This window comes from Bombus impatiens, unplaced genomic scaffold (genome assembly GCF_000188095.3).
Source record: "Bombus impatiens unplaced genomic scaffold, BIMP_2.2 scf_0197, whole genome shotgun sequence".
Classification (NCBI taxonomy): Eukaryota; Metazoa; Arthropoda; class Insecta; order Hymenoptera; family Apidae; genus Bombus; species Bombus impatiens.
In genome coordinates this window covers 1,325,946-1,352,884 of record NT_176616.1, presented here as the reverse complement: position 1 = coordinate 1,352,884, position 26,939 = coordinate 1,325,946, and positions in this window count along the sequence as shown.

Genomic DNA, 26,939 nt, shown 5'->3' with positions numbered 1-26,939 from the left:
CCCCCCACATTCAACGTTAATATCCCAGCTTGACAAATTTATTGCTAACTATCATTCTTTCTTTATCCGAAACAATTAAAAATACTTCCCAAAAAATATTATATAACACTTTATATCGATATGTTATATATTTTCATGTAACATGTAACTGTTACAACCAAAGGTACCAAATCCTATGACAAGTTCGTGGTAACAGCCACTCTAAGAAATACGAAGGCTGTCGTGGGTGGTAGAAAATGGCGTGGCTGTTATACCTATTCTCGCACAGAAAGCGAGCACCGTGTGGCGTCGGAGTCCCGAGCATAAGTCGCGGTGTTTACGAGATCCCCACGTAGGCGAGTGGCGTTTAGCGAAATTCATTACTCCACTCATTACTATCCGCGCGCGAGTTTCTCCCTTCCTTCGGATGAGCTTCTAAGTCCTTTCCTTTGCTCTCGGTTACGTGGCTACGTTCAAATCGCTATACTTTACGAGCGTGCCGGCCGTTTTCTCCCTTCCTCCACTTCAGCATGGGCATTTAGCATTCGCGGCGGCGTTAAAGCGTGTAGGTACGCGCACGGTCGCGTTGTCCGCGCGTACACGCACGCGGCGTACACACGGTCGCCGGCGCAGTTAATATAAATCTCGCGGAACCACGCGCGCTTTAGGTTAGTTCATAGATTTATGCGGGCGGCACTTATGAGAAAAGGACGAGAAGGGGACCCGTGTACTTTGGGGGACCGAGCGCGAAGAAGAACGAGAGGAAGAGGGAAGACGAGCAGGATCTATTGCCGCCCGCGGATTTATATATTAATTGCCTTGTCGGCCGCTACGCCTGCTCGTCCCCGTGTAAGAGAATTGTTATGGTAATGAAGGTGCCGCGCGTGGGTGTCGTGGAGACCGTCCAGTCAGGTTTTGTTTCTCGCGAGTCGTTAGAGGACCCGTGATTAAAACAGATCAAAGGGGCTACAGTTCTTGACCATCGAATTCAGGACACGTGGAGAAATTTCACTTTTGTACGGTTTTCTAGTGCCGGACAAAATGGCAAGATGTTAGAAAATGGCAAGTATTTCAAGGTATTTGAAAGAACAAAACGTACATTGTATATATGTGTTTTTTATATTGAAACTCTTTCAGAGTGACCATATTAAATTTTAGTTTTTATGATATACGCAGTTACAGAAGAAAATGCAGATATATAGGTACTTAACTCGTTCCCTAATTGCGGTATGTCGTATGCGCGTATATACGTCATATAAGTGACTTTGTTCGTGCTTGTCCAATTTATTACTAAATGCGTAGACGTTGTATTAATGGCAATTATACAATTTGCTTAATTCATTACACTATATCCAAGAATATCACCGTGTTTAAAGATTGGTCAAATCAACTTTCAAAATGTTCAAAATCGTTGTCAAAATAATGAGAACATAAAGACGCTGCCTACGAATTATAATGAAGACATTAACATTAACATTTACCTACGTATAATAGCTTTGTCACTAGAATTCGTTGACTCTTCGTCACTATACTAAAGCAATGAAAAATATTAAAAGTTTTGAGTGATCCTAATTCGATCCTAATTCAGGACTGTATAAAGAGAGAAGAAAAGAAAAATCGCCTTTAAGGTGATCCTTCGGGCGACGTATGTAATTTCACATAATTTGAAGGGGGTTCGAAGCATCGGAGTCAATCGATTGCAAAGGCTTGCTCTGCAAAAGGCGATCGAAAAGAAACGGAGAGAGAGAGGGGGGGGGAGAGACAGAGAGAGAGAGAGAGAGAGAGAGAGAGAGAGAGAGAGAGAGAGAGAGAGAGAGAGAGAGAGAGAGAGAGAGAGAGAGAGAGAGAGAGAGAGAGAGAGAGAGAGAGAGAGAGAGAGAGAGAGAGAGAGAGAGAGAGAGAGAGAGAGAGAGAGAGAGAGAGAGAGAGAGAGAGAGAGAGAGAGAGAGAGAGAGAGAGAGAGAGAGAGAGAGAGAGAGAGAGAGAGAGAGAGAGAGAGAGAGAGAGAGAGAGAGAGAGAGAGAGAGAGAGAGAGAGAGAGAGAGAGAGAGAGAGAGAGAGAGAGAGAGAGAGAGAGAGAGAGAGAGAGAGAGAGAGAGAGGGGGAAGAGAGAGGAGAGGAGGGAAGGAGGGGGGGGAGGGGGGGGGGGGGGGAGAGGGGGAGAGAGAGAGAGAGAGAGAGAGAGAGAGAGAGAGAGAGAGAGAGAGGGGAGATGCAGACAGAAAGAGGGAGAGAGAAAGAGAAGGGCCAGTCAGAGAAGCCTACGAAAAAAGGAGTCACGAGCGTCGGGAAGATCGATCGACGATTCTCTTCGACGGGCCGCCCTTCCTGTCCCTTTCGGACGTGTACGATGCATTTGTGACCACCTCGAGCTACGCAATTAGCGAGTTACGGCTCACCGGAGGCCGTTAATTAAATTGGAGCCGATAGCTGTGAGAGTGCGTCTTATTGCTCTCGTCTATGATCCTACTTCACTCCAATGTTTCAATTCTATTCGTCATTCTCATTTTAGAATCTAGAGATTCGTGTTTTGTCGAATACTCGCCTCTTTCGCCGCTAATAATTTCGCGAATAAGTAAAAACGTCTATCAACTTAGCCGATATTGAAACTCGGGCCGACGACGCCGTAATCATGATTCAGCAGCGCATAATAAAATTGCTGGGGCGTGTCGTGAGGCGTGTTAAGCATGTCCAGAATCTCTTTCAAACAGAGTAATGGGTCGGTAGATAGGCACAGAGAAAGTTTAATGCACGATGTAGGTGTACTTAATAGCTCTAATTGTAAGCTAAAATATTTGAACACTATAGGAGGCGAGCATGATAAAATACATTTCTTATTTTTATAGGAAAGTTCAGTACGTTATCGATCAATGCCAGAATTGTATCTTTATCGTGTTTTCTCATTCTCTACGAAATTTTTAAAATACTTCTTGTTTTAGTAATTATACCTTTGATTCCCACAAAGCTCCCATTTTTTAAAGATTTATATCCTTTAACCTTACGGGATGTTTTCATTTTCAATCGTATAATATCGAAATTCTCCTGTTTAATCGTAATGCTAATCATTCTTCAGGAAATTTACAAAAATGATTTTTCTCTTGTTACAAATAGAAATTGACAGATTCATAGTGATATTATTCAAAACTTCTCCTACTAAATCCCAATGAACACGTGTTGTCTCGTATTCTATGTAAAGAAACGTACATTCATCTAGTACAACGCTCCAATCCAATCCTATCACCGGTGTATTCGACTCGGATTCGCGACAGCACTTATTTAAACCGGCCACCGATTTGCACGTTGACGCACGCCGACTTTGTAGCGTCGTCGAACGACTTATAACTGGCGGATAATGCGGATGAGGAATAGCACTCTAGCTAGTCTTCGAGGTCTTGGAGAATCGTTCGGAGTTGGGACCAGCTATTCGTGCGTTATACGAGACTCGCGATTACACACTCGAGTACCTTGCAGGTAGATAGCACGGGATATCGTGGACGGGACCGGAGTGTGTATGTAACAGAGTGTATATGTCCTGTGCGTATACCCGGACTGATATTTATTGGGTACCGGTACACCGGGTGGTACCCTTCGCGTGCTCTGTAACGTACGGTACCAAGTTGATATCGATTCCGTGCGAGCGACGGGAGATAACGATCGTTCATGCTTTTCGGATCGGTTCTGGCTCTCCGGAAACTCTTCTAGGTAGGTGATGGTTATTACTTACTGCCAGCCGTTGGTCTTGTAACTGGAGACTTATGGGACACCGAGTATTCGCTATTACCAGGGTGTATACACTTGCCATTAACGCACCGTGTTTCCCTACGAGTTTAGAAGATTTTTCCTTCTACGGATCCTTATATACACCTTAGGTTGTGGTACACTTGTATCCGTCCAACGTTATCTTATACCTGTCTTCTTTAACGCGCGTCATTCGTCGTTGTCCCCCGATATCGAACTCCACTTCCAAGATTCTGTCAATATCGTAATTTTCATCGGTATACCCCATTGGAATAGACCGTGGGAAGGGATAGTTTAGGTAGTCGATAAGTGGCTTCTAATTTTCGTCCGGGAGAATGGTATCTGAACCGGGAATCGGATCCCTGGTGACACGCGGTTACCTCCTTCGGAAGATTCGTATCGGCCGCTGCTTCTCTAAGGAGTTGAACGACTCCTCCTGGTGGTTATTAGAGAGAGGTACTGGTTAAAGAGGAACTGGAGGAATTCCATGTTCTCCCTCTTTGCCAGTTCGAGCGTGTGTCTCATACGGACCTACTGTTCTGTCGTTCGCTGGGACCGGCAACGCCCGTTTTGCATGCCGACGCGGTGGATGCTGGAACGAGCTACGTAGGGCTCGTTTCTCTTTGCCTCTCCTCTTATCGTCCTCTTCTTCTCTTCTTCCCTCTTTTCTTCTCTCTTTCCTCCCACCCCCCGCGTTACTTTCCCTTCTTCTTCGTTTATCTACCTACCCTCATGCTGCCTCTGCTCCTTCCTTCTCTTTCTCTAAGTTACACTCGAGAGTCACTCGAGAGATTCTTTTACCTTTGCGCGGGAAATGGCCGCGTAGCCCTACATGGCAGCGAGTCGTTAACGCGGTGTCGACGGTTTTCTCCTCTTGACAGTTCCTCGGCATTGTTGGCGCCTACCTGCTTGGATTCCAACGACGCTCTACCTATCACGAGCCTCACCCTCGCCTTTAGCGTTAATAAGGCTACGGGAGACGTTTGCCACCTTCTGTGTCCTCAGGGGAAATCAACGTTATGGATCTACTGAGTCGACCGAGTTGCGAGATATCGCGCGATCGAATTGATAAATTCGCTAAGAGGTTCTGGAGCGTGAAGCACGATCATGGGAATGGGTTTAAGGATCGTAGCTTTCTTTGATAATTGTACAGCGATACCATTGTTCCTACTTCTTTATCAGGGATATATGTTTCCTTTTTATATTTATGTAAATATAATTAAATCGTTTCTTGTATGGTATCTTGTTAAAAACTATGTAGAGATTTATGAAAATCCGTGACTTGCCTTCAGTGAGTTGTCGATTCAGTTTCTACTGGAAAGACGTTCTTCTTTCCAGTCGATACTTATCCTTAACAATCGATGGTTTCAAAGGATCGTTAGACGTTTCTTTATGACTTCCCCCTTGGTCCACCTGGAAAGGAATTTCATTCACGTATATGTATACGATATCGTGTCGGTGTGACACAAATTTTCGAAATACACCTCGCCGTCGACGGGTTTCAAATTGGTATACGGAAAGTAAATTTAGGATCTGCCTGGGTGGTTCCAATTTAGTCCAACGACGACGAAACTCTCGAAATCGAGGCGTATGTCGTGCGTTGATTTCAATTTCAATGAAAGCCATCGACATAAATTCAGCCCGAATGGAATACGCGGCTCATCCATATTAACCTTAACGAAACGTCTCTTCCGGGTGTGGTCTTGAGAATGATGCTGTTCGACCGATTTTTTGCCCGATCCAGGTGAACCCAATCTTCGCGAAATCCACCGTTAAACGTTGTTCTACCTGACTGCGTTTAATTTGCCTCCAAATTGATCTCTAACCTCTTCGAGACTGTTCTCTAGAGTACCGAGCTTCCGCTAAAATTAAACCTCGCTAAGGTTCGCTATTCTCTCGCTTCTTGGATTTTTATGAAGGTTAAAAGATTTAGAAGAAGAAAATAGTCGAATGATAAAGTCGGATATCTAAGTAGTCTTCAAATATTCATGCAGATTCATATCGTAACGACGAGAAAGGGATGAAAATTAAATAAAGATTTGTGTCGTTCCTTAAATATCATGTCAAATGCTTTACTTTGGATATACATTTTTGCGTTATTAAATATGCCATAAATGTATAAGCATCCTTCAGTCTGTAGATATATAAGTGTCACATAAATATTCTAGATGTGTAACCTAATTTAGTTCGGCAATTGATAGCTAATGATATAATATAATGATATAATGATGATAGCTAATGATATAATTATATAGTTATGTGATAATATGATTATATAGTAATATGATTGGATAATGAAAAAGAAAAGAAAATGGATCTAGAAATAATAAACGATACTGGTTTAATATTCAGGAACATTTTATTATTGGTTGAAAGATAGAAAGTCAAGATGATGCGATTAGTTCCAATTGGCGATGAAAGATCCCTTATATGCTTCGATGTCCACTTTCAGCGGTAATAGAATTCATCGAGCATTATTCGCAGAATTAGCCAGAATCACCATTGAATGGCACGAGTTCTTGTGCGTGGTATCTCGAAAAGGAAAAGAAGTTGTAGGAAAATAAAGTTTCGAGAAAGCAAACTGCAATTATACGCATTGTTTGCTGTAATTGTTCTACTTACCGAGTAAATCACGTTTTGATTGGAAACTCGCAAATGTAATATTTCATTACGAAACTTCTATTGTTATAACCAGTTTATCGATATTCCGTACAATATCTCGTATAAGAAATGTCAATCTTCCAAATTATGCGAACTTATCACATAAATATTAGAACATGGATCTGTGGAACGACAATTATTCGAGTACCGAGTAATAATGGTAATTTTGGGATGATCTTTTGTAAGAAAGATCTAGGAACAATACGTATTACATAATTTCCCTTTAAAGCGTATTCTTATTTCAAAGTTTTTGTTGCTATTGATTTTTAATATTCAGTGCAAGTATATATTTCGTAGAGAGCATAAAACTATTTAAACGGTCATTATCCATTACATTAACAAACACCGATATGCTCATTACAATATTAATGAATTTTCAAAATGTTTTACATAGCATACACGATATACATATACATAAAATTTTTCTATGACAAATACTGTTCAAATATTTTTCTCAATTACTGTATCTTGACAAATGAACAAATTCCAAATAGTGAAAGTTAACAAAACGAGTGGTTAGGTCAGTATCTACGTAGTATTTAATTAATCGTCGATTTCCAAGAGGTCAGGATTCAGCGAGGGCTGCTGGAATTTCGCAGTCGAACGTAGTCGGCCTCCGCATCTTTCTCGACGGAAGGACGAAACGATAATCGCGCGAACAGTTCGGAGGCAACGGTTTAATGCGTGTTCGCCGATCTTTAGAGCCTTTAATAAGGGGTTTTCGTAAATAACGAGGTCTGTCCGAGTAAACGTGTCTATTTGCGCGATTCGCTGGATACGAAGCCTCCTTTCTTGCCTCCCGGTTCCCCGTATAATCCACAAAAGCCACGGGAAATTGTAAATTAATTTTCGAAATTGATCGCGAACATTGTAACATCGTACTTGAGGTATAAGTTGCTGTTCTCTTCGTGTTTTTCGCCGTTAACGGCGAAGACCCATCCGTATCGCGATCGCTGGCACGAATCAATTTTTAACCTGGCAGTTTGAAGAATTTTATCGTCGGCCACAAATTTTTCTTTTTGATGAAATAATTATGGTTTGAAGGTAGCGATATTTCGTGGAGCGTGAAAGAATGTACTATTATGGGTTTAACGAGCCAAACACTGGCGACCACAAGAATAATTAACCTTCATTTGTCAACTTTAATATTTATAAGGTTCTCCTATAAGGCTTTTATTAATTATAAGATCGATGGCGGCTGTGGTCAAAAGTGATCAAGAGTGATGTTCGTTCACAAGGACGACAAACAACTAGAGTTCAGTTCTTGACTTGAAATTCTTTATGTTCCTCTGGAACATACTCTCGTTAGCTTTATAGAGATTTCCAGAGGTTTCGCATGTTACATACAACTGTTCAAACCATTTATGAATCAGATTACTATCCATTGATAGATTGAAGAAACGATGACAAAATGATGGACTCGGTATTTACTATTTAAAGTTAAATAACGATTGAAGTAGAACACAATTCTTCGTCGTTCCATATATAATTCCATATTAAAATATAATTCCATGGTATTTAAAACTAAGATGACAAAACAAATTATTTATTTAGTTTAGTAAACTAGTTAGTGGCGATCGACAGATTATGGGGGCGAGAGATAATGGTTCACCGACATTTTGGCGCAATTTGTCACGAAGTGGCTGTTCGCGAGGGCGTTCACGAAATATATGCTCGACGGAAGGAAGGGGGCACGAAGGAGAGCGGTAACACGCGATTACTAATCGTGGTATCGCCTGTACCCCAGGGGTCGTGGGGCTGGGCGATGACCAACGACGGTATACATTATTCGTAGAGAGGCCCGAAATGCACGAAATCCCCCCTTCCACCTGTGAGATACGACCGGACGTTTCGACTTCTTGGAACCGAGAGGTCGACGAGCCGCGCCGAACCGCGGGGATCCTCGCCCACGCACGCGGCACAAACCTGAGAAATCAAAACCGAATTCGATTCGAGTCCCACGTCCACGGAGATCGTAGTTCAAGCAGGTGAAGCTTGACCTCTGCTGGCCTCGAGACGAATTAATGGGGCCAACGAGATCGCCCTTTGATCTCGATCTCCGTTGTTGTGAATTCGTCGTTCCGACGAACAACATTACGTGGTATTCGATGAAAAACCAATGAGATTCACTTTTTTACCATATATTTTATCGGTTGAGCATTGAATACAGAAGTTGAAAATATTAATTATCGAAATATTTGTTAAAATATCGCTGGAGAGTCTGGAGAGCTGCACTGAAATTGGGTCCACAAACTGGTTCGAGGGATTTTGTCTTTTGTTCTTTTCGATTCTTTTATCGATTCCCTAAGAACTATTAGTAAGATTTCCGAGTAGATTTTATTCAAATGTTTTTATGCCAAGAACATACATCTTATTATTTCGAAGATTAGATACATAACAGAGAATCTAAAGCTTTATAAATAGCGGCAGAAAGAATTCTTCGGTCGAAGGAAACCTGTTTTCTCTTTATCGTCAAGAATTTCTACCCCTTTTTCGATTTCGAATAGAAATCATCGATATAACACCGTCAGTCCCTGAATTTTAATGAGAAGTCCTCTGCATTACACGTTATCGATTTAATAATGTCAGCTTTCTTTTTGTAATCAGATGTTCCCGAATCTTGTTTAAATACCTTTAGCTCGTACTGTTACTACGGTGTCATCGCTGGAAGTTCGGTATACATGTATGTATTTAAAGAGGCTACGAAGACGCTTCGTGTCCTGTAACGCGATAACGAAGGAAGCGTTAACTTCGTTAATTAACGTCGTGCTCGGCATCAATGATGACGATAAGCCACGGTTTCGCACGAATACCGTTAACCTTTCTTTGCGCCCAGACACGTGTAATGTTGAAGAAAATAAATTACTTTAGATCGGATAAAAAATACACATACATGTGTACATCGGTCATGTTTTCTACATTATAGAAGAATTATGGATCCGTGTATTTCGTATGGAAGTGGAACACTTTTAACATTGTGCCTTTAATGAGGAAGTATATTTCTCTTTATCAAATAACATTTCTACAATTACTGATATAACCTTGCAAAAATCACCCGCTACAAATATTTTTGTAATTATGGCATATAGCATTCATTTGTTATATCGTTCGGGACGTAAGTCTATATCACATTTTTACATCTAATATCAATTGAAATCTTTGTAGACTGCCAAGAGCCTGGGATTGACAATTAATCCATCATGCGAATTACCAATATTTTTATTGTAACAGTTCATTTTTTCAAAGATCCTTTACTTCTTAATAGCTTTTTAATCTTCTTCTTTGTCAATTTTTGTTTTGTACCTTGAAACCGAAGATTAAGAAGGTCGAGTTAACAAACTAAACTCCACTTCTCTATCAAATATTTTTACACAATACTAAATCCAATAATAAAAGAGAAAGTAATCAAAAACACTCGTTCTTCGCACGATCCTCCTGCGCTCGAACATTCCATTCATTCAAAGCCTCGTACAATACGAAAATACGCGTGAGACACGGATCCACCCCCGAAGAATTCATCTTTTTAATACGCCACCGCAGGTAACGCGTACGCGTGTAATATCAGTGTAGAAGAATGCTGTCGCGACTTGTCCCAGGAGAACACACGGTGTCACAGTGTGCGAGTTTCGGTGCACGACGAGGGTACTCGCACCGAAAGCTTGTTCCTCTTGAGGTGCAGCGGCGCTGCATCCTCCGGAGAACCATAAATCCTGGCGGGGCAGGATCGCGCCCGTGGAGGTTCGCCACACAGGTCGTGCCTAACCGTGGTAGGGTAATTGGCGAAATGTGGTAATCCCTAATTACAGCAGATACCGCGCCTAATACCATAACATATTGCACTGAATCTCGCCACAGCTGCCCGCTACGGAAATTAACGGCGACTCGCGTTGTTCTTTCGCGTAATTGCCCCCTGCAAAAACAGTATTTACGAGGCTTCCTCGCATTCAACTCGCTTCCTCTCCTTTCTGTCACGCGCTTTTGAAATTTTTCGTAATCGATTTGGCAAACTGTAAACGAATTAATCTTATGTCGAGGTTCGATATTAAAGGATTCGTACCATTTGCAATTTTCATTGGTTATTTAGCGTTTAAAATGAGACGACATTTGCGAAACGATATATCGTTATATATAGGTATATTGCTATTTCGAATTCTCAGTTTACACACGCCCCTTATGTAAGTGAATCGATGAAGAGTTAAAGAGACCTGAATTTTTACACGATTCGTTTGGTTGTATGTTACAACAGTAGCATTCCTTTTACGAATTATCAAAACTAGATTAAGAGACCTACTCAGGTACTTTGGTATTAGATTTGCATTTTTTCAGGTTTCAGTGTTAAGCTCAGCTGCTATTACTCCTTCTTCCTCTACCATTCTTTCTTCTGAGAGACAAACTGTTTTCAATCTTCGATCGGTGTACCTTATATCCGCAAATAATTAACAATAAAAGTTAACATAGAGCCGAAACATAGTCCATAATTCTTTTAAAGAATCTAACAATTTGATTTATACAATTGAAAAACCGCGATTTCCGTACAATGTCTAAACAGCAGTTAGATCTAATGCCGTTAAAATTGAAAACCGCAATAAATCTGTTAGCCGGAGTAGATAAAGGAACTTAGTAAACGACAAAATAAGCTTAGTAAGCGTAACAAATCCGGTGACAAGCTGGATGACAACCGGCATCGTTACGATGAACGCCGATATCGTCCATGTTTCACGAATTTTACGTATCCGGTATTTATGCAGAGGGAGAAACACGGAGATGTCTCTAACTGGCCCATAGAGGACCCCCTAATAAACATGTCTCTACACGATTTTATACGGCTCTATCTTCTACGCGGCAGCAGATTTTACGACGACGTTTACATATTATCGTCGCGCGTTGTTGCTCGCCGCTCAGTTCGCCTCCTCGCAGTTCGCCCGGATTGCACCCGGTTTTAACACCTCGTAAAATTATGACCGATCGCTGCCTAATGGTGGCAGGATATCGCGAGTTACGAGACGTGCATTGTACCTGTACGGTCCCTTTGATCCTGCGAAGCAGCTGGAATTCGCGCGATTATCCCTGCCTGCCTTTCTCCACGATATCGCCGCGTGGGATCCCTTTCGCTCGACTCGAGAATATCCGATTCCCTCGAACGTCTCTTCCATCTTTTACAAGCTTGTAAAACATGCGTCGAATTAATACAGATTTTGCTTGTCAGGCGATTCGATACGGACGACGATTAAATTTCAAATAGAACTTGGCTTATGCATTTATTTTTTTACTTACCGAATCATTTAGACGTGGTTAACGATTAACTTAGGAAGATTAGGCAGATCATATTTAAACGCAGTAATATCGGAAAGTCGTGCAACATTTCAAGATTACCACTTGTTAAACTTATCTCTACACGACGTAGGTATATAACATTTTAATTGGCACCGTTCGAGTAAGGCGAGTTTCCACATTTTTCGACGATTATCGCAACAAACCAGTAGCCGAGTAGCATGCCGCTATCGTTACACCGGTATTTTATGAAAAAGGAAAAAATTGTGTGCGCGTATCAGCGACAATTCGAAATATGTCAAAACAGGACTGGAAGCCACCGACGACGCATGTAAATTCTATCCTTCAAGAACTTACCAGACAGTTGAAAACAGACATCGTGAATGGCGAACTTCAGATAAACTTACGTAGGTGAGGAAAGACGCGTTTGATAAGTTGCTGTCCTCCAGCTCGGGGTCAAGGAATCATGGGACGGAACGCTCTCTGATTGAGCCGGATGGCATAAATCAACGCTACGTTAAGAGGCCCTCGTATTAATTAAGATAGTCACCTCGCGTACCACGCGACACTTTGTAAGCCTAATCCTTGAGACGAGCGCCACGAAAGTGGCAGAAGAGAAGCTGAAGGAGCAAAAGGAACACAAGCTGATGGAAGTTCAAGATGAAGATGAAGAAAAAGAAGAAGTAGAAGCTTTAGAAAGGAACCAGGATGCCTCGGATAAAAGACTGGTTCGTTCCTAGCCCAAGATCTCACGTGTTGCAGCTAGCAAGGATTTTAGAATAACATAAAGTTGTTTAAGTCACCTAAGATACAATATCTCAAAACTCAAAATTCTATCTTGGACTGGATGACTCAAATAATTCTAAGGTAATGTTATTTGTGTTAGCAAGAAGAACTATAAAAATTAAGGAAATAAATAACACAATAATTGGAAATAAAATAATACACACAGATTACTGAAATGTCAATTATACGCAATATACACATTTCGCTGTTAATGACGCCATTAATAACGAGTTAAATACACTGTTTTCAAATGTAAGTCACTTAAACATTGTTCATAACCGAATTTGACGAATTACAAGACAAATCATCTAGTTTGACACAAATATTCCTTTGATTCGGATAACTTATCTTGTAACAAACCCTATAAAATAAAACTGTAAATTTCAAGCGACGCTTTGTCATTCTTCGTGATTCTTGAGACGAATGTTAGAAACGTGGCAAAAGAGTACGAGAACAAGTAAAAAGAGCAAAGAGAAGTGGAAGAGGATGAATGGTGAAGCAGGTAGAAGATGAAGAAGAAGAAGAAGAAAAAGACGAAGAAACAGGGAACGAGAACGACTCGGATAAGGCGAGGCAGGTTCGTTCCTAGCTCGAGACCCTATAAGCTGGGGGACTAGCGAGCGCGAGACCACGAGGCGAGGAGAAGTAAGAAGCCTGGCATAATGGCGTAATTATCCGAGGACGAGACAAATTGCGTACACGCCTGGCCGCGACACGCCACGGTCCTCGTGTCCGGTCGACACCGCCACCGCCGCCATCGCCTCCACGGCTCCCATGTAGCGCGTAGGAGTCGAACTTCGCTCCTAAGGCGACTCCTTAAGCTCATGCACATCCGTGCGATTGTCTCGTTAAAGTCGCCGCGGGACACCACGCCGACAGTGAAGCGTGGCTCTCTTTTCCTCTCTCGTTTTCTCACGGGACCCGGTGTGGGCGTTCCGTTCGATCCGCATTCGAAATTAATGAGAGAATTACAAGGGAACATTTGTAGCTTTCTCTTGTGTTCTCTGTTTGTTTATACGTACTGAGGGCGCTTGAAACTTTCGCGGGATTGTTGTGTGACATTTTTCTTTCATGCGGTTACGTGGATATTTACGTCGGGATGCATGTACACGTGTCACTTGGATCATGAAACCTGATCCTTGTCATTCATGGAATTTATGTTCTGTACGGCTTTCCTGTTTGTTATACACAATTTATGGTGAACTTGATTCTAACATGGTGCTACACAAGTAGTATCAATGCGATGTGTTGCTTCTACCATATATGTACATAGAATTTAATCTGGGTTTTTGCCTGTTAACGGAGAAGACGCGTTAATTTGTCATTTTGACTGTCAGTATCCTGGACAGTATCCTTATTTAGGACCATTCTATTTTTTAACGCGTCACTGCGCTTTCGTTAATGTTGGATTCTACCAAAAATTTAAATTAACCTGTAATTGATTTATCTTTATTCACTGTTAATTCCGTGATCGTATAAGTTTCGTACAAGTAAGAATGGAAACATTAGATCATTAATTTTGTTTCTCTGTAACGAGTCTCTAATTCTACTCTCTAAAATACTGCGCATGGTATCTAAATTACTTTGCAAAACACGTTCAAGTCGTTCTTCCTTTCCTCCCTCCATCCTTCTCTTCCCGGGAGCAATGAATTTCATAATGCTACATTAGAAACTATATCAAAATGTTCGACAGGCTGCCGACCAGTATCTTCATCGTATCTCCGCGATGGAAATTATAACGTAGCCGCTACCACATCCAAGGTATTTTTAAGCGAAGTTCGGTTGACGCTTCGCACGTACATTTTCTGTCTAATAAATCACGGCCGTTTATAATACGCCGACCATCGTACACAGGAACACCCTTTGTCTCGGAGTAATAAGTTAGAACGATGTTGCAGTGCATCGAACCTTAGACGCTTTCTTCGCTTATAATTTCGTTCTACACCGCTAACAGCCAGCCGTCCCACGATCTCGCCGCAACTCGCGCCATTACCAAGGGAATACCTATCCCTTATTACCACCCTTTTCTTTATCTGGCTGCTCACGTATCAATTTACTTATCTGCGAATCACTCTATCGGCCGATCTATCACTGGCGGCTTCTGCGACGGCGCAGCCACTATGTAATAGGAAAACTAGCGCCGTGCGTGTAATTCAGCTGCCACGACTAAAAGTCACGCACCATTGCCGAGAGAATTTTTTCGAATTTTTTCATATATCGAAGGTAGCAGAGATCTTAAGATGAAGGTTTGCTGGAACTGAAATTGCAAACCTGTTCGAAAGCGTGGGATGTTTTTACTGGCGAACGTTGTTTTTCACCCCTTAGATTATTTTTTGGTCGGAATTTGAACGGTTGATTGGACTGAAAACTTAAATTGAACTGGAGAGAATATAAAGGTTTTTAGGACTTGGCAAGTAGAGCAGAGAGTGACGGGATAGAAAACAATTTTTGGAGGAGGGACACCTACTGTTTTTTCTGAGAATGGCTGTCCGGTTTGATTTAGAATGATTTGGGATGATTTGTATTTATAAAGCGATGCTAGGTCAACAGGGGACAAGTATATACAAGTGAATAGAAATGCATTCGTTTCTAGTAGTAACAAGACTCGTATGATGCTTAATCGCCAGTTCTGTGAAAAATTCATGATCAAATATATATTTAATATGTTAAAACCCAGATGACTCAAATAACTCTACCTTACTATATTCAAACCCAACTTGCACGGCAGTAAAAGTGTTAAAATACCTTGAAAGCAACATTGAGCACACAAGGTCAGTGTACAGGAACCGCAACAAAAGAAAGAATCCTTTTTAACAGAGAAAATTTCTCTGAAAGAAGAACGACCGTTGCGTGGCGACTCTAACAACGCGGAAATTACCTGAAACCTAGCCGAGAATCTTGGCAGCACGACGGGAGAAGCGTACAGGGCAAGGGACGACGCATTATGCATAAGCATCTGTCGTTATCTCGGTGTAGACGAGCGAGACTCGATGTGTAAGCGAAAGAAAGGAGAAAAGGATAGACTCGTAAATCGCGACGAGAACGACACCAGAGAGAGGAGTAGACACCGGAAAAATGGTCACGCACAATGTTCGCGACCGCACGGCACACGCAACTTCATGCACGCGGTTATAGTTACACTACAGTTCAAAAGTATCCGGACACTTACATTTGACAACATACGTATACCTTAATTACAAAATTACGGAGAAATTGTATTGCAACGTATTCTTTATAATCACCGTAATTATATAAAATGGAATGTTATGACGCGCTTAAATTGATTTTTGGAAGCTACTTATTCAACGATGAAATTGATGTCTCTAATAATCAAATCCTATGGAATTATTTTGCATTAAACATTATATCTCTAGATTTTTTAACTTCTGAATCGTAGATCGGATTAAGAAGATTCCTTTAAAATGATAGAGACAACCTTTTTAATAAATGACGTAGATTTCTAATCTGTTGATTCCATGAAAATGTTATTAATTATTTTTAATTATTTATTCATTGTCAACTTTGTTCGAATTTAAATGCTGTTCCTGCAAATCGACCAAAGTGTTCGGATATACTTATGAACGATGGTGTACGTCTTCTATTCGTTTAATGCGTCTCCACAGCTTTACCCCTCCGCCTGAACGTTTTCCCCTGTTCACCACACTCTCTATGTCGTTTGCCACGACGCGACGTCGAGACAATTGCGTTTGCGGTGTATCTGCATACGCCGGCGGTAATATAATTTGTGATGCGCGCTGTGCACGCACCAGCCACCGTTTGCATTCGTCAGCTTTTCTTTTACGTCTTGTCCGACGCGCAACCGTTGCGGTTCGTCGTTCGGTTGATGGAAAACGCACTTTTACACCGAAACTTGCCAGAGAAACATAGTGTTCGAATTTCTTTAAGTTTATTACAGGAGTGTGAACAAAGTGCACATGTATAACTTAACTTATAATAAAAATTATATAACATTTATAATGACTTGTAGCTTCTTTGTCAGTCTGTAAAGTCTCATTGTGATCCTATCTTTTACTATAATTTTTCTAGTCTATCGCCTTCGTGTCGTAATTATCTATTTGATGCCTACATCTCTGTTTAGTTCTTTTCAACTAATGATTTTATTTTATAAGAAAAATCTATTGACAGTCTAAGCTTTAGGATATCGTACTGTTTTATATAATAATATCAATATTTTTTGTATAGAATATTGATCATTTTTAATACGGTATGCTATGTTTGACGGATGAACTGGTGTCATTTATATGCACGGGAAGTGTCGTTCAGCAAGCGACCTCACGCCTAAGCTATGGAGGCAGTGTAAGCTGCCTACGATCGCACGTGTCGAGAGGACCATGTTCTCACGCGATTCAGAAAGAGAAGGCGGAGATTTCTTCATCTTGCTGTTGTCTCTGACAGCGAGAAAATTCTTTGGTAATTTAGATGTTTCTGCCAGACATTGTTGCGCGTTGAAGAGAATTTTCTAACGCTCTTTTCAGTAAGATAGGATTTATGTCATTCTATACTATTTGAAATAGCGAGTTATAATCGAGTACTTTCGCTTTCGTTTTCATTTTCGTATACCCTGGGCAATATCGTTCTTTAAAAGTTATAAAAATTACGACATGTCAATAGGAAAGTATTTACATGAGAATTGAAATTGACGTCGATGCATCATGAAAGTAACAAACGAATCGTCAGAGTCTCGAGATGTATCTCTGATCTCGCATGAAATAATCAAATCTTCTATAGTTATTTCGTTAATTTGAATCTTATTGAACTTACATTCGAAATCTCTGGATCAGTCAAAGAACATCTTCCACGTTTGTTGGTAATGTAACATTAGGAAGTAGCCACCGTATCGCGGTGAACAACGAAACTGAGACGTTAAAGGATTATATAGAGCCGAAACGTGCATTAAGAGGTACGAAACCGGGCCGATACGCTTCCGAAGAAACAATGGCGCGATAACTCATAATAGCGTCGGGTATTATGGTATTGATAGAACGGCCGGCCGCGCACCCCATGAATGCCAATGAGAACGCGAACAATGGTCTGCGCGTAGGTAATACCTCTGTGATCCGTATTCTTTCCTTCGTTGATTTAAGCCGCCTTTTATAGAGCCGTGCTCCTGGCAGCGAAGCAGCGCGCGTCCACTCGCGCCGGGTAGCATCCCACCTGTCATCAGTATTCATTGAAATTGTTTCCACCAACTTTGCCTTTGACATTGGATTTGAGATGACTGGGTTCCGGAAAAGAGGGCCAAGGGTCGTTATAAACGAGTACAAGTTATTTGTTCCTGTTTTAGAATGTTGTTTATTTCGACGAATTTGCGATATATAGCAATGCTATATTAACTGAGAAAGATATTCGAGACGATGAACGACACAGTGGATTTAAAAATTGTTCTCCTATAAATGACAGGATCATGACAGGATGAACTTGTCGAGGGGCAAACAGTTTATGTAAATAATTTATGTGGATAGGAGCTGATAATGACGTCCATGTTCAGATAAGTGAATTCAATGGACAAAAGTTCAGTTAATCATAAAATTTCGTTCGAATAGATAGAGTTCGGATAAATGGAGTTGCACTGTAGATCTATTTAATAGGATTCTTATTTTATTAGCTTTCAAACAATGAATAGCAACAAAGGTAGTCTGAGCTCCTCCCCCGTAAAAGATCGAGGATTCCGGGACGGAACGCGTGGCGTGCCTTCGAAACATTTAAAAGCGACGCCCGTTTCAAATTCCCAGTGTAATCGCAGTAGCGAATAAAAGGAGGACTTGTTTATATTTAGTCGATCTCTCGATCCGGGCTGGTAAACGTTGGACGGATGGAATCGAGTCTTCTTTTTCTATCACGGCATTCTCTCTTCTGTTATTTTCGCCCTCGCAAACGCGACGTATCCTTTGAAACTGGGCGAACAAAGAATTGAAGGGGAAGAAACGGGGGAAGGCGGAGATTAGTCGCGACAGCAAACTGGAAGAAGATAGATAGAAAAATGAATAAATCGTAACAAACGCAGAAAGACAGAGAACGGCGGGACATCGAGAAAAAGAATCGAGGAGCAGCGCCTACGCCCTGCCAGAGGCTCCCTCTATTATGATAGTTCCTTCTTCTTCGCTGTTTTCTTCTTCTTCTTCTACTTCTCCTTCTTCGTGTACGCATGCCAGCCACTGACTAAGCACTCACTCCTTCTGACAATGAGTCAGTGCACTCGCTGCACGCTCGACAAGGGAAGTGGAAAAAAAGGCAAAAATGAGTGTGCCACGGAGTGAGTCGGAGGATGCAGAAGAGGTGGAGGAAGAAGAAGAAGAAGAAGGAATCTCGCTCGAGGAATACGGGTCAACGACAGGATGCGATACATCACTGTCGAGAATCGAGCTCGCTCGCGGGTCAAAGTTTACTGAATCGGGAGGACATTTCTCCTTCTCGTTTCTGCGTGCTTTCTTTCCGGTTCGTTTGCCCTTTTTTCCTCGACTGCCGAGCCTCATGCATCATCCCGAATCACCTCCGCCAGGAATACTGTCTCAATCCTTTGCAACTTAATTAACTTCTACCCTCTACCCACTCTGTTCGACTTTCAATCACTTCGAACGAATTTGATTCCTGGACATTGGGATCGTGGGATACGTAGGTAATCGAATGCAACATGGAGAAAGTAATTACATTAGACACAGTGTATAATTGCGCTTTATCGTATTTCTTGAATATTGTAACGAATTCATTGTCTCTTATTATCTTTTATTTATAATATAGATATATTCTTACAAACTACGTCTCCCGATTTGATTTGACCAATATAAGTGCACATATCATGATATTCGAGTCGTACCTCACTACGGTACTAATGAAATTTCAAAATGTTTTACATAACGTATACAATATGGACGTAAAAGTTTTCTTATGGTAAGTGTTCGAATACTGTCGTGAACCAGTGTATTTGAATGATAAGACATAAAGCTGAAAATTTCAAGTGATGGTCCTTGGCATTCAAAGATCCGCATTTCTCTTTTTTCATTTGCGAATGAAAGTAAAATGGCACGAACAGGCGCGTGCTACGAGTTTCACCTGACGAATAGACGCTTGGTTCGTGCAAAAGAACAACGCAGGCCACGTATGCGTGTACAATTGCACACACTCCCAGTGGATTTACTCGGGCTCGGCAATTACCGTTAAGTAGCCGAGTCCGTCGTTTCCACGGTAATCTTGGTTTCTATAATCCCGCGTACCTTCTTCCCTGCTGGCAATTGTCCAGCTGTCAGTCGGCGCGAAACTATAAGCGCGAGCCTCTTGGGCCGCGATTTGCTTTTTATCTTGCTACCGCGCTAGCGCGATTTCTCTTCCTCGTAGATCCTCAACGGTAAGATCGAATTCCAGCGATCTATCGCGATGCTGGAAGCTCGACGAGTCAGCGATAAGCTAGATCTAAATCGATGAGGGCAGCGATACCATGGTTATTTTATCAGGCCAACCTGAGATGTTTCCTGGATCGTCCAGAAGATTTGCTGCATACGAGCGAAACAGAATAGTTCTGAAGATAAATGTTCAATGAACTTTTTGAGCTAAACGTTACAGTTTGAGATTTAGATACGTAGGGAGTATCATTATCGTTTGGCCATCTTCAATATTTTTGTTCTTTTTAAAAATGCGAACGTTATTTGTAAAAACTGCAAACTTACGATGCCAGTCGTAATTTTTTACAGCTGAATATATGCTATTTTTTCATGTTTGTATTAACGTAGCGAATGTTCAGTTCGTTTCCACAATTTTTGCTATTAGGTTTTAATATATGAAATAAATACTTTTTTAAACGAATATTTTTATCTTTAAGAAGATGTAGATGTATCATTGCAAGACTAAAAATTCCCTCGTTTATATATGGTTTTAATCTCTTTAACGTTTAAGAGGGTATATCATTTGCGGATTAAACAAAAACATGCGAAGCTTTCGATTATACATAAAGATAAATTTTAATACACCGAAAGGAAGACGAACGCGAATGGGATGCATACGAAAATAATCTTTCCTCGCGTCAAAATTAAGTCGTCTCTGATGTACGTAAATAATGCAAGCGGGCGAGACAATGAATCGCGTTTTCAAACGGTTTCAAGACGAACAACGACGTGGAACCGAAGCCCCGTTGAAATCGTTTGAACCTGCGCCAAAGAGCGTGCAAAGGAACAGGGTAGAGAGGTGAAAGAACGTCGTCAATCGTCGCTTTGCATTCTCTTGTTTAAGTAGCGCACGATCCTCCTACCCTTGAAATAATTTACTCGTTTTAAAGCCGCCTTAACGTTTTTCTTTCTCCCCTTGCCCTAACAGCCTTCTGCATTGTCTCTACGCGAGTGTTGGATTTAGTCGTTTATTTGCAAATAATCCAATTTCTCAACAGCGAAAACGCACTAGAATAAAATAAAACGCGTGCAATTGTAGGTTCGCTTGTCCGAACACGTCCTACATGATAGGAATTCGCTTTTTTCACTGTTTTATCATTTTCGCTATTATGTAATAGTTTACATTCAGATAAGTAGACTCAGAATCTGTTCAGTTCATCAGCGCCCTGCTGTAATATAAAATTCCACCTTGTGATCCATTCAAGATGGAACTTTACGAGCAAGTAAAGAAATAGGAAAGTACAACTACGAAGAATGTCGCCCGTTAAGACGACTCGTACTATTCAATGGACAGACTCGGATGATTTTTCCTCCTGTATTCTTCATTTCAAACTGCCACTCATTGTAAGACGGTAAATAAGAAACTTATCGATACTTTCCATAGCCCATATTTCAACAGAAACATTCGCTATTGGCCCAATAAGGCAGCGACGGCGATTGTAAACACAAAAATAACTTTCCGTTTGCGGACAAACGAGCTGACGTATCGACGATAATTTCTCGCGGGATCCACGCGGGATAGAATGGCATCGAATCGTTCGTGTCTAGTGCAATGCAACGTAATTCTGTGCAAACGCGGAGTACAGCGCAAGTTTCACTCTAATTGACGAGCATCAGTCACGGTAGACAAATATATTTGTAAACAGGGGCCCGTGGAGAACGCGGCTCTGCGCTGGGCCCCGTATCGTATAATTTATTCCCCTAACGTAGCCCATTATGCGGTACAAGATGTCATCTGGCTCACAGATCTGGAAGAGCGAAGCGGAGAGATCTGAATGCTGACTGTGAGAGGCCAAGAAAGTCGAAGGCGGACGAGCAGAAACGGTGGCCAGTGACGGACAAGAGAAAAAAGAGAGAGAAAGATCCGTATCGGTAACCAGTAACACTAGTAACACAGGTAACTGTTAGTGACGTGACGATTTCGACAGTGGGACCTACCGGTTGGACGGTCGTTCCATCAAGGCATAAGGCCCCATCGTCACCGAGGTTCTTGGCTCGCCGCGTTCAACGATATGTTTTCCTTTCTGTTCCACTGGACAGTGGAACACCGGCGTTGAACGATTCTTTTGCTTCGTTCTTTGATCCATTGGACATCTCCGGACATCGGAGAAATGCAAATCTTGTAAAGATTTTTTCAGAACCCTGAATTGCTTTAAATGAGGATAATATATGTAGAGGATAAATAGGAAATTTTATGAATTATATTGTTCTAAATGTATACGTATGAAAGATTTATGGTATTTAAGAAAATGAAGAAAATTTGGAAAAACTTATGGCAGGATAAAAGGATAATCAAACAGACTGGAGGTAGTTTATGCTGGAGAAACTGTAGAGATGTCTCATGGATATTGAGTACCGCAGGAAGGTGATCTTGAAAATGAATAAATATAAGATAAGAGAAGACATACAGTATGGAGATTCGTATACTAAAGTGAAGGAGGAATAGTAGATACTGGAGTAATCTTAAAGATGTTTCATGGACGTTGAATACTCGAGGAAGATTATTCTTAAAATGAATAAATATAAGATAAGAGGAAACATATGATACGGAGATATGCATATTAAAATACAGGAGAAAATAATTTTTTATAAGTACAAGATACCTCTTACGAGGACGGAAAGATTGCAAACATCGTTTGAAATGACTGAATGACTTGAAACAAAAAAAAAAAAAAAAAAGAAACAGCACGAATAAAAATTGTAAAGAAATCTTCGAAAATTATAGGAAAGTATTATTGTTGAAGAAAAAAACAACACGCTTAGATTATTTCTCTTAATGATTCCAGGAACTACATAACAGAAGGAGAACAAAAAGTAAATATCATTTGACGATGTTTCTTCGTAATTCGCGATTAAGTTTGAGGAACATTTTTTTGTCTCTTCGGTTTTAAGATGCTTGGCGATTCTGGTAACTTCCAACAGTTTCAGTTTAGCAAACTCATGCCAGGAAACGTGGTATGTAGTTCGCGGATACTGGGGGTTGGATTCGAGCCACGTCACGTCTGACAAAGGAGTAGCGATCCAGGTGGTAATAATTCGCGAAATCGTAGGGTCACGCTGTGGGCTGACCTCCTCGCGATCTTTGAAACGAGGCAAATCATTGCTCGCGTAATCGAGCTCTTGCAATCGGCACGAATGAGCTTTAAGATCCGCAGCGAGAACTCTACGTGACGGTATTGAACGACGATTTCATCCGATTCATCGCGAATTACCGCCGACTATTTCGATCGTTCCTTATCTTTCACGGAACTGGAACAGCCAACATTCTTCCTACTGTACATATAGGAACGTATACAGTCAGTCGTAAAACCATTCAACCGTGTTGAATATTTAGTATATTTTATCCGAAAATTGGATGTCGACACAAATATTTATTTATCACATATACAAATATTTAGTGTAAAATAGTGAAAAAGAAAGCCTGGAAGAAGCTTATCCCTGGTAAACGAGGCGTTCGAAAGCTACGTTGATCGATTCCATGAATTGAAAAGTATAGGAAGGCGATGAAGTTAAAAATACTGTTTCTTAATTTATCTTAAAATTTATTGCTGTGCCTTTTCCATGCGGCGAATGAATTGAAAAAAATAAATCATTTGTCCTTTGTGAATTAAATATTAATCGCGTACTTGTGCAATGAAATTGAGACTTCCTGAAAAGCCCAGATATTTATTACGCTGCAAAAAGTTATACTTCAAGAAGCAAGTTATACTTTCGTAACTGACCATGGTCGAAGAAGGGACGATAGAATTTGTTAATTTACGAATTTCAACGAAGATTTAATTTCTAACCTAAATTGGAATCTTGCAGCTGGTCAGTTGATGCAGAGAAATTAGAAAAGATTACAGGGTGCGGATAGAGATTATGAGCGGTTGTAAATGACGTTGAGGCGCGAAGAATCGTTATTCGAATGGAATACCGCAGAAGCAATCATACCACCGATTCCATACCATTGCCACCGATTACCGAGAGGTCGTTCACGCTCGGCTCTTCGCGTATGCACGCGTATCCTCCACGGCATGGCCAGGCCTGTCCCTGATACACATGCACCGGGTATCGATCGAAAATAAAAGGGCCGCACCAGTGCGGCCACATCGGACAATCACCATAACTCTGGGCCCACTTGAAAGGCATCTCGTTATCTTTAATCTCGAAACAATACAATACGTTGGTGGTGATGGAGAAAGATAGACAGAGAAACGTTTGAAAGAGTGAGAACACGGGGGCAAAACAGAGAGAGGGAATCGAGCGAGAGATAAGGACGAAGAAAGATGTATCGACGGTTACCAGAAGAAAAACGTAAAAGGAAGTGGCGGTGGACCATGATGGAGGGAGAAAGAGTCGATGTTAGTCACTGCCGTGATCCGAAAGATCGGGCCGGGAAAGGTATCTCGTCATGCGGATAAAGTAAAGGCGAAGAAACGGGAAAAGGAAAGCCTGGTGAGTCCGCGAGTTCGTCGATCGGCAAAGGAGAGCGTAGAAGTGCGGGCAAATGAGAGGAGAAAGGGTAAACAGACGCTCGCGGATGAAGGAGGAAAGAGGGAGACTCGCGTTGCGTCGATCGATCGTTGCGTCGGTTCGCATCCTCGCGCATGGATGCACCATAGATCCAATGGGTACGCGAATGGGCCATCAGTCACCAGATAATCTTTGCCTCCTCGGAATATTGACAATGACAAAGGGGCCCGATACACGGCGCGAGCGGCTCGAACGCTGACTGCTACCTGTTCCCATAAGGCGCCCCGTTCACCAACGGACCCTCGACCGTACGCCTCGCTCCTTGTCTCGCTTTGCCTCGTCAATAAACTAACTCCGCATTCTCCTTTCGTCTCGCTTAATTTCCCTCCGCCACTTTTTCCGGGTGTCCATCGCTTGAACGTACGCGTCTTATCAATCATCCCCGGAGATTTCGTTCATGCACACACATCTCGATCTCTCTTAACTGATTCAACTTATTATACCGAATGAAAATGAACGTATACACTTCTGAAGTAAACGAAAGGAAGGTGACGGGTTGTCGGATATGTTTTAAGACGAGCGTGTAGCTTTCGAATAATTTGATACCATGAATATTTATGTAGGTACTCTGTTGGTGGTTTCTTATATAAGAAACTGTACAACAGCGTGTAAGGGAATCTCTTGTAACATAACTATACGATGGTTAAAGTGCAAGGCAGGAGTTTAGTTAGAATTTGCTGACTGCCAACAATTAAACTTCCTATTTTACACGTCAAAACAGGGTATCGTAAGACACACATCCAGTACTATAATCACTTAGAATCACAGAATTCAAGTAAATGTGTTATGCTAAACTTGCACTCGACACGATAATTGTATCCACGAATTGTGTTTGAAAATTCTATTGTTGTTTATCATCATTTGCGTCTTTCAAACGCTAAAGTATTTCACACATATATCAGCCAGTATGCGAAAAGTGTCTGTACCTCTACATCGATCGTACACGCACTGGGCAATAATAAAGCAACGAAAGTTCAAAGTGCAAGTAGGAATTCGTATTCCATTTAAGAATCTATAAATCCACGTCGACAGGATCTCAACGAATGGACGGATCCTTTGCACAGAATTTCCTTCTTGAAAGCAGAATTAGATATGGCCGCAGGCAGATTTCCTTCGCGAAATAACTCGTAGGATAGCGCCTATAAAGTGCCGTTTTCCGGGAACTTCGTACACGGAAGTATAGCCTCGTCAGGGACAAGTACTGTCCAGTAGCCCGAGTCTCGAACGTCTAGCGAGCATAACAGCCGGTCTATCACGCCTACCAGATATCCGCCCGTGTCTAGGCAGGCAAGCGGTATCTTAGCGGCGGATCGGCACGAAACACCTCTCAGCTACCAGTCGCTGGCTGGATGCACGATAACGGTTGTGCCTTACGACCAGCCAAGATTAATCGTAACAACGATGGACAGCTCCCGTTTTAGGATACACGGCCGGCCGATTGCGGGGGTGGATCGCGTCGAGGATGTAAGGATCACGGCTGGTACTGCCTCTCCGGACGTGTAACACGTTCGTACTTGAAGCTTTGAAAGGGCACTAGCTGAGTTATGTTTGAAAGATTAAACAGTTTCTTGTACTTCGCCTTGGTATTGATGTGTACCAACGCGATCTGAGAAATGTGTGCGATGCGCGTGAGAAATGCGTGTAATGGTTAGTTTGCAGAGATTAGAAATTTCATAATGGAATTAAACAGAATCGAAGAAGAAGTGGAAATTGCAAAATTTCTGGAAGAAGGAAATTTTTGACTATTTTTAGTTTGGAAATGTAAAAATTGGATATTTGAAGATTTGAAGGTTTAGGGAATCGATAAGATGATGATTCGAATGTCTGAAATTGAAATTGCGTATATCATCAGTGATACTTTTAGTAAAGTGAAAGTAAGGACCAAAGATTTTCCGAATGTCACTATCAATAAATTATGCGCATAGTTTAACATTCGTGAATAATTAATAGACAAAATAGACAAATTTCAAATCAACACGATGTTTGGCTTCCGTCGAATTGGCTTACGTCAATCAGAAATTTATTGGTTCATTGATTGCCCTCGTTTTCGTCGGCATTTTGTAATATTTCGAGTGCCTCAAGTATGCGATGCAAATGCGCCACAATTACGAACATTCTTAGTCAACAGGTTGTTATATTTAGCAGACTGTATAGCAATGATAGTAAAAATTATCTTACAAGAAATACACTGTGATTTGCAATTAATTACTTGGATCGGGTTTCAACATTCATTGAAAAAGGAATGAGTCAATAGCTATACATATTAATACCTCTTGCTGTTATGTAACTAGACACTTACTAGTTTAATAAAACCGGACAGTTTTCACAAAGTTTCTCATTTAATTCTTCACGATATAAGAAATATTATATATACACATATATATGTATAGTTTAGCAACAGTATAGGTCTAAACAACTATTTACCAAATGATAGTCTTCTGCAAACCGCAAAATATTGATGTAAGCGCAGGTAGAAGCTTGAGATCGAAATTGTCGGCATGTAATACGAAGACACGAGGAAGAGGTCTTCGGATCATTCGTCAGGAAATCCATCCATAAGTTAGCCATTGCTTGCCGTACGTTCACGCGAGC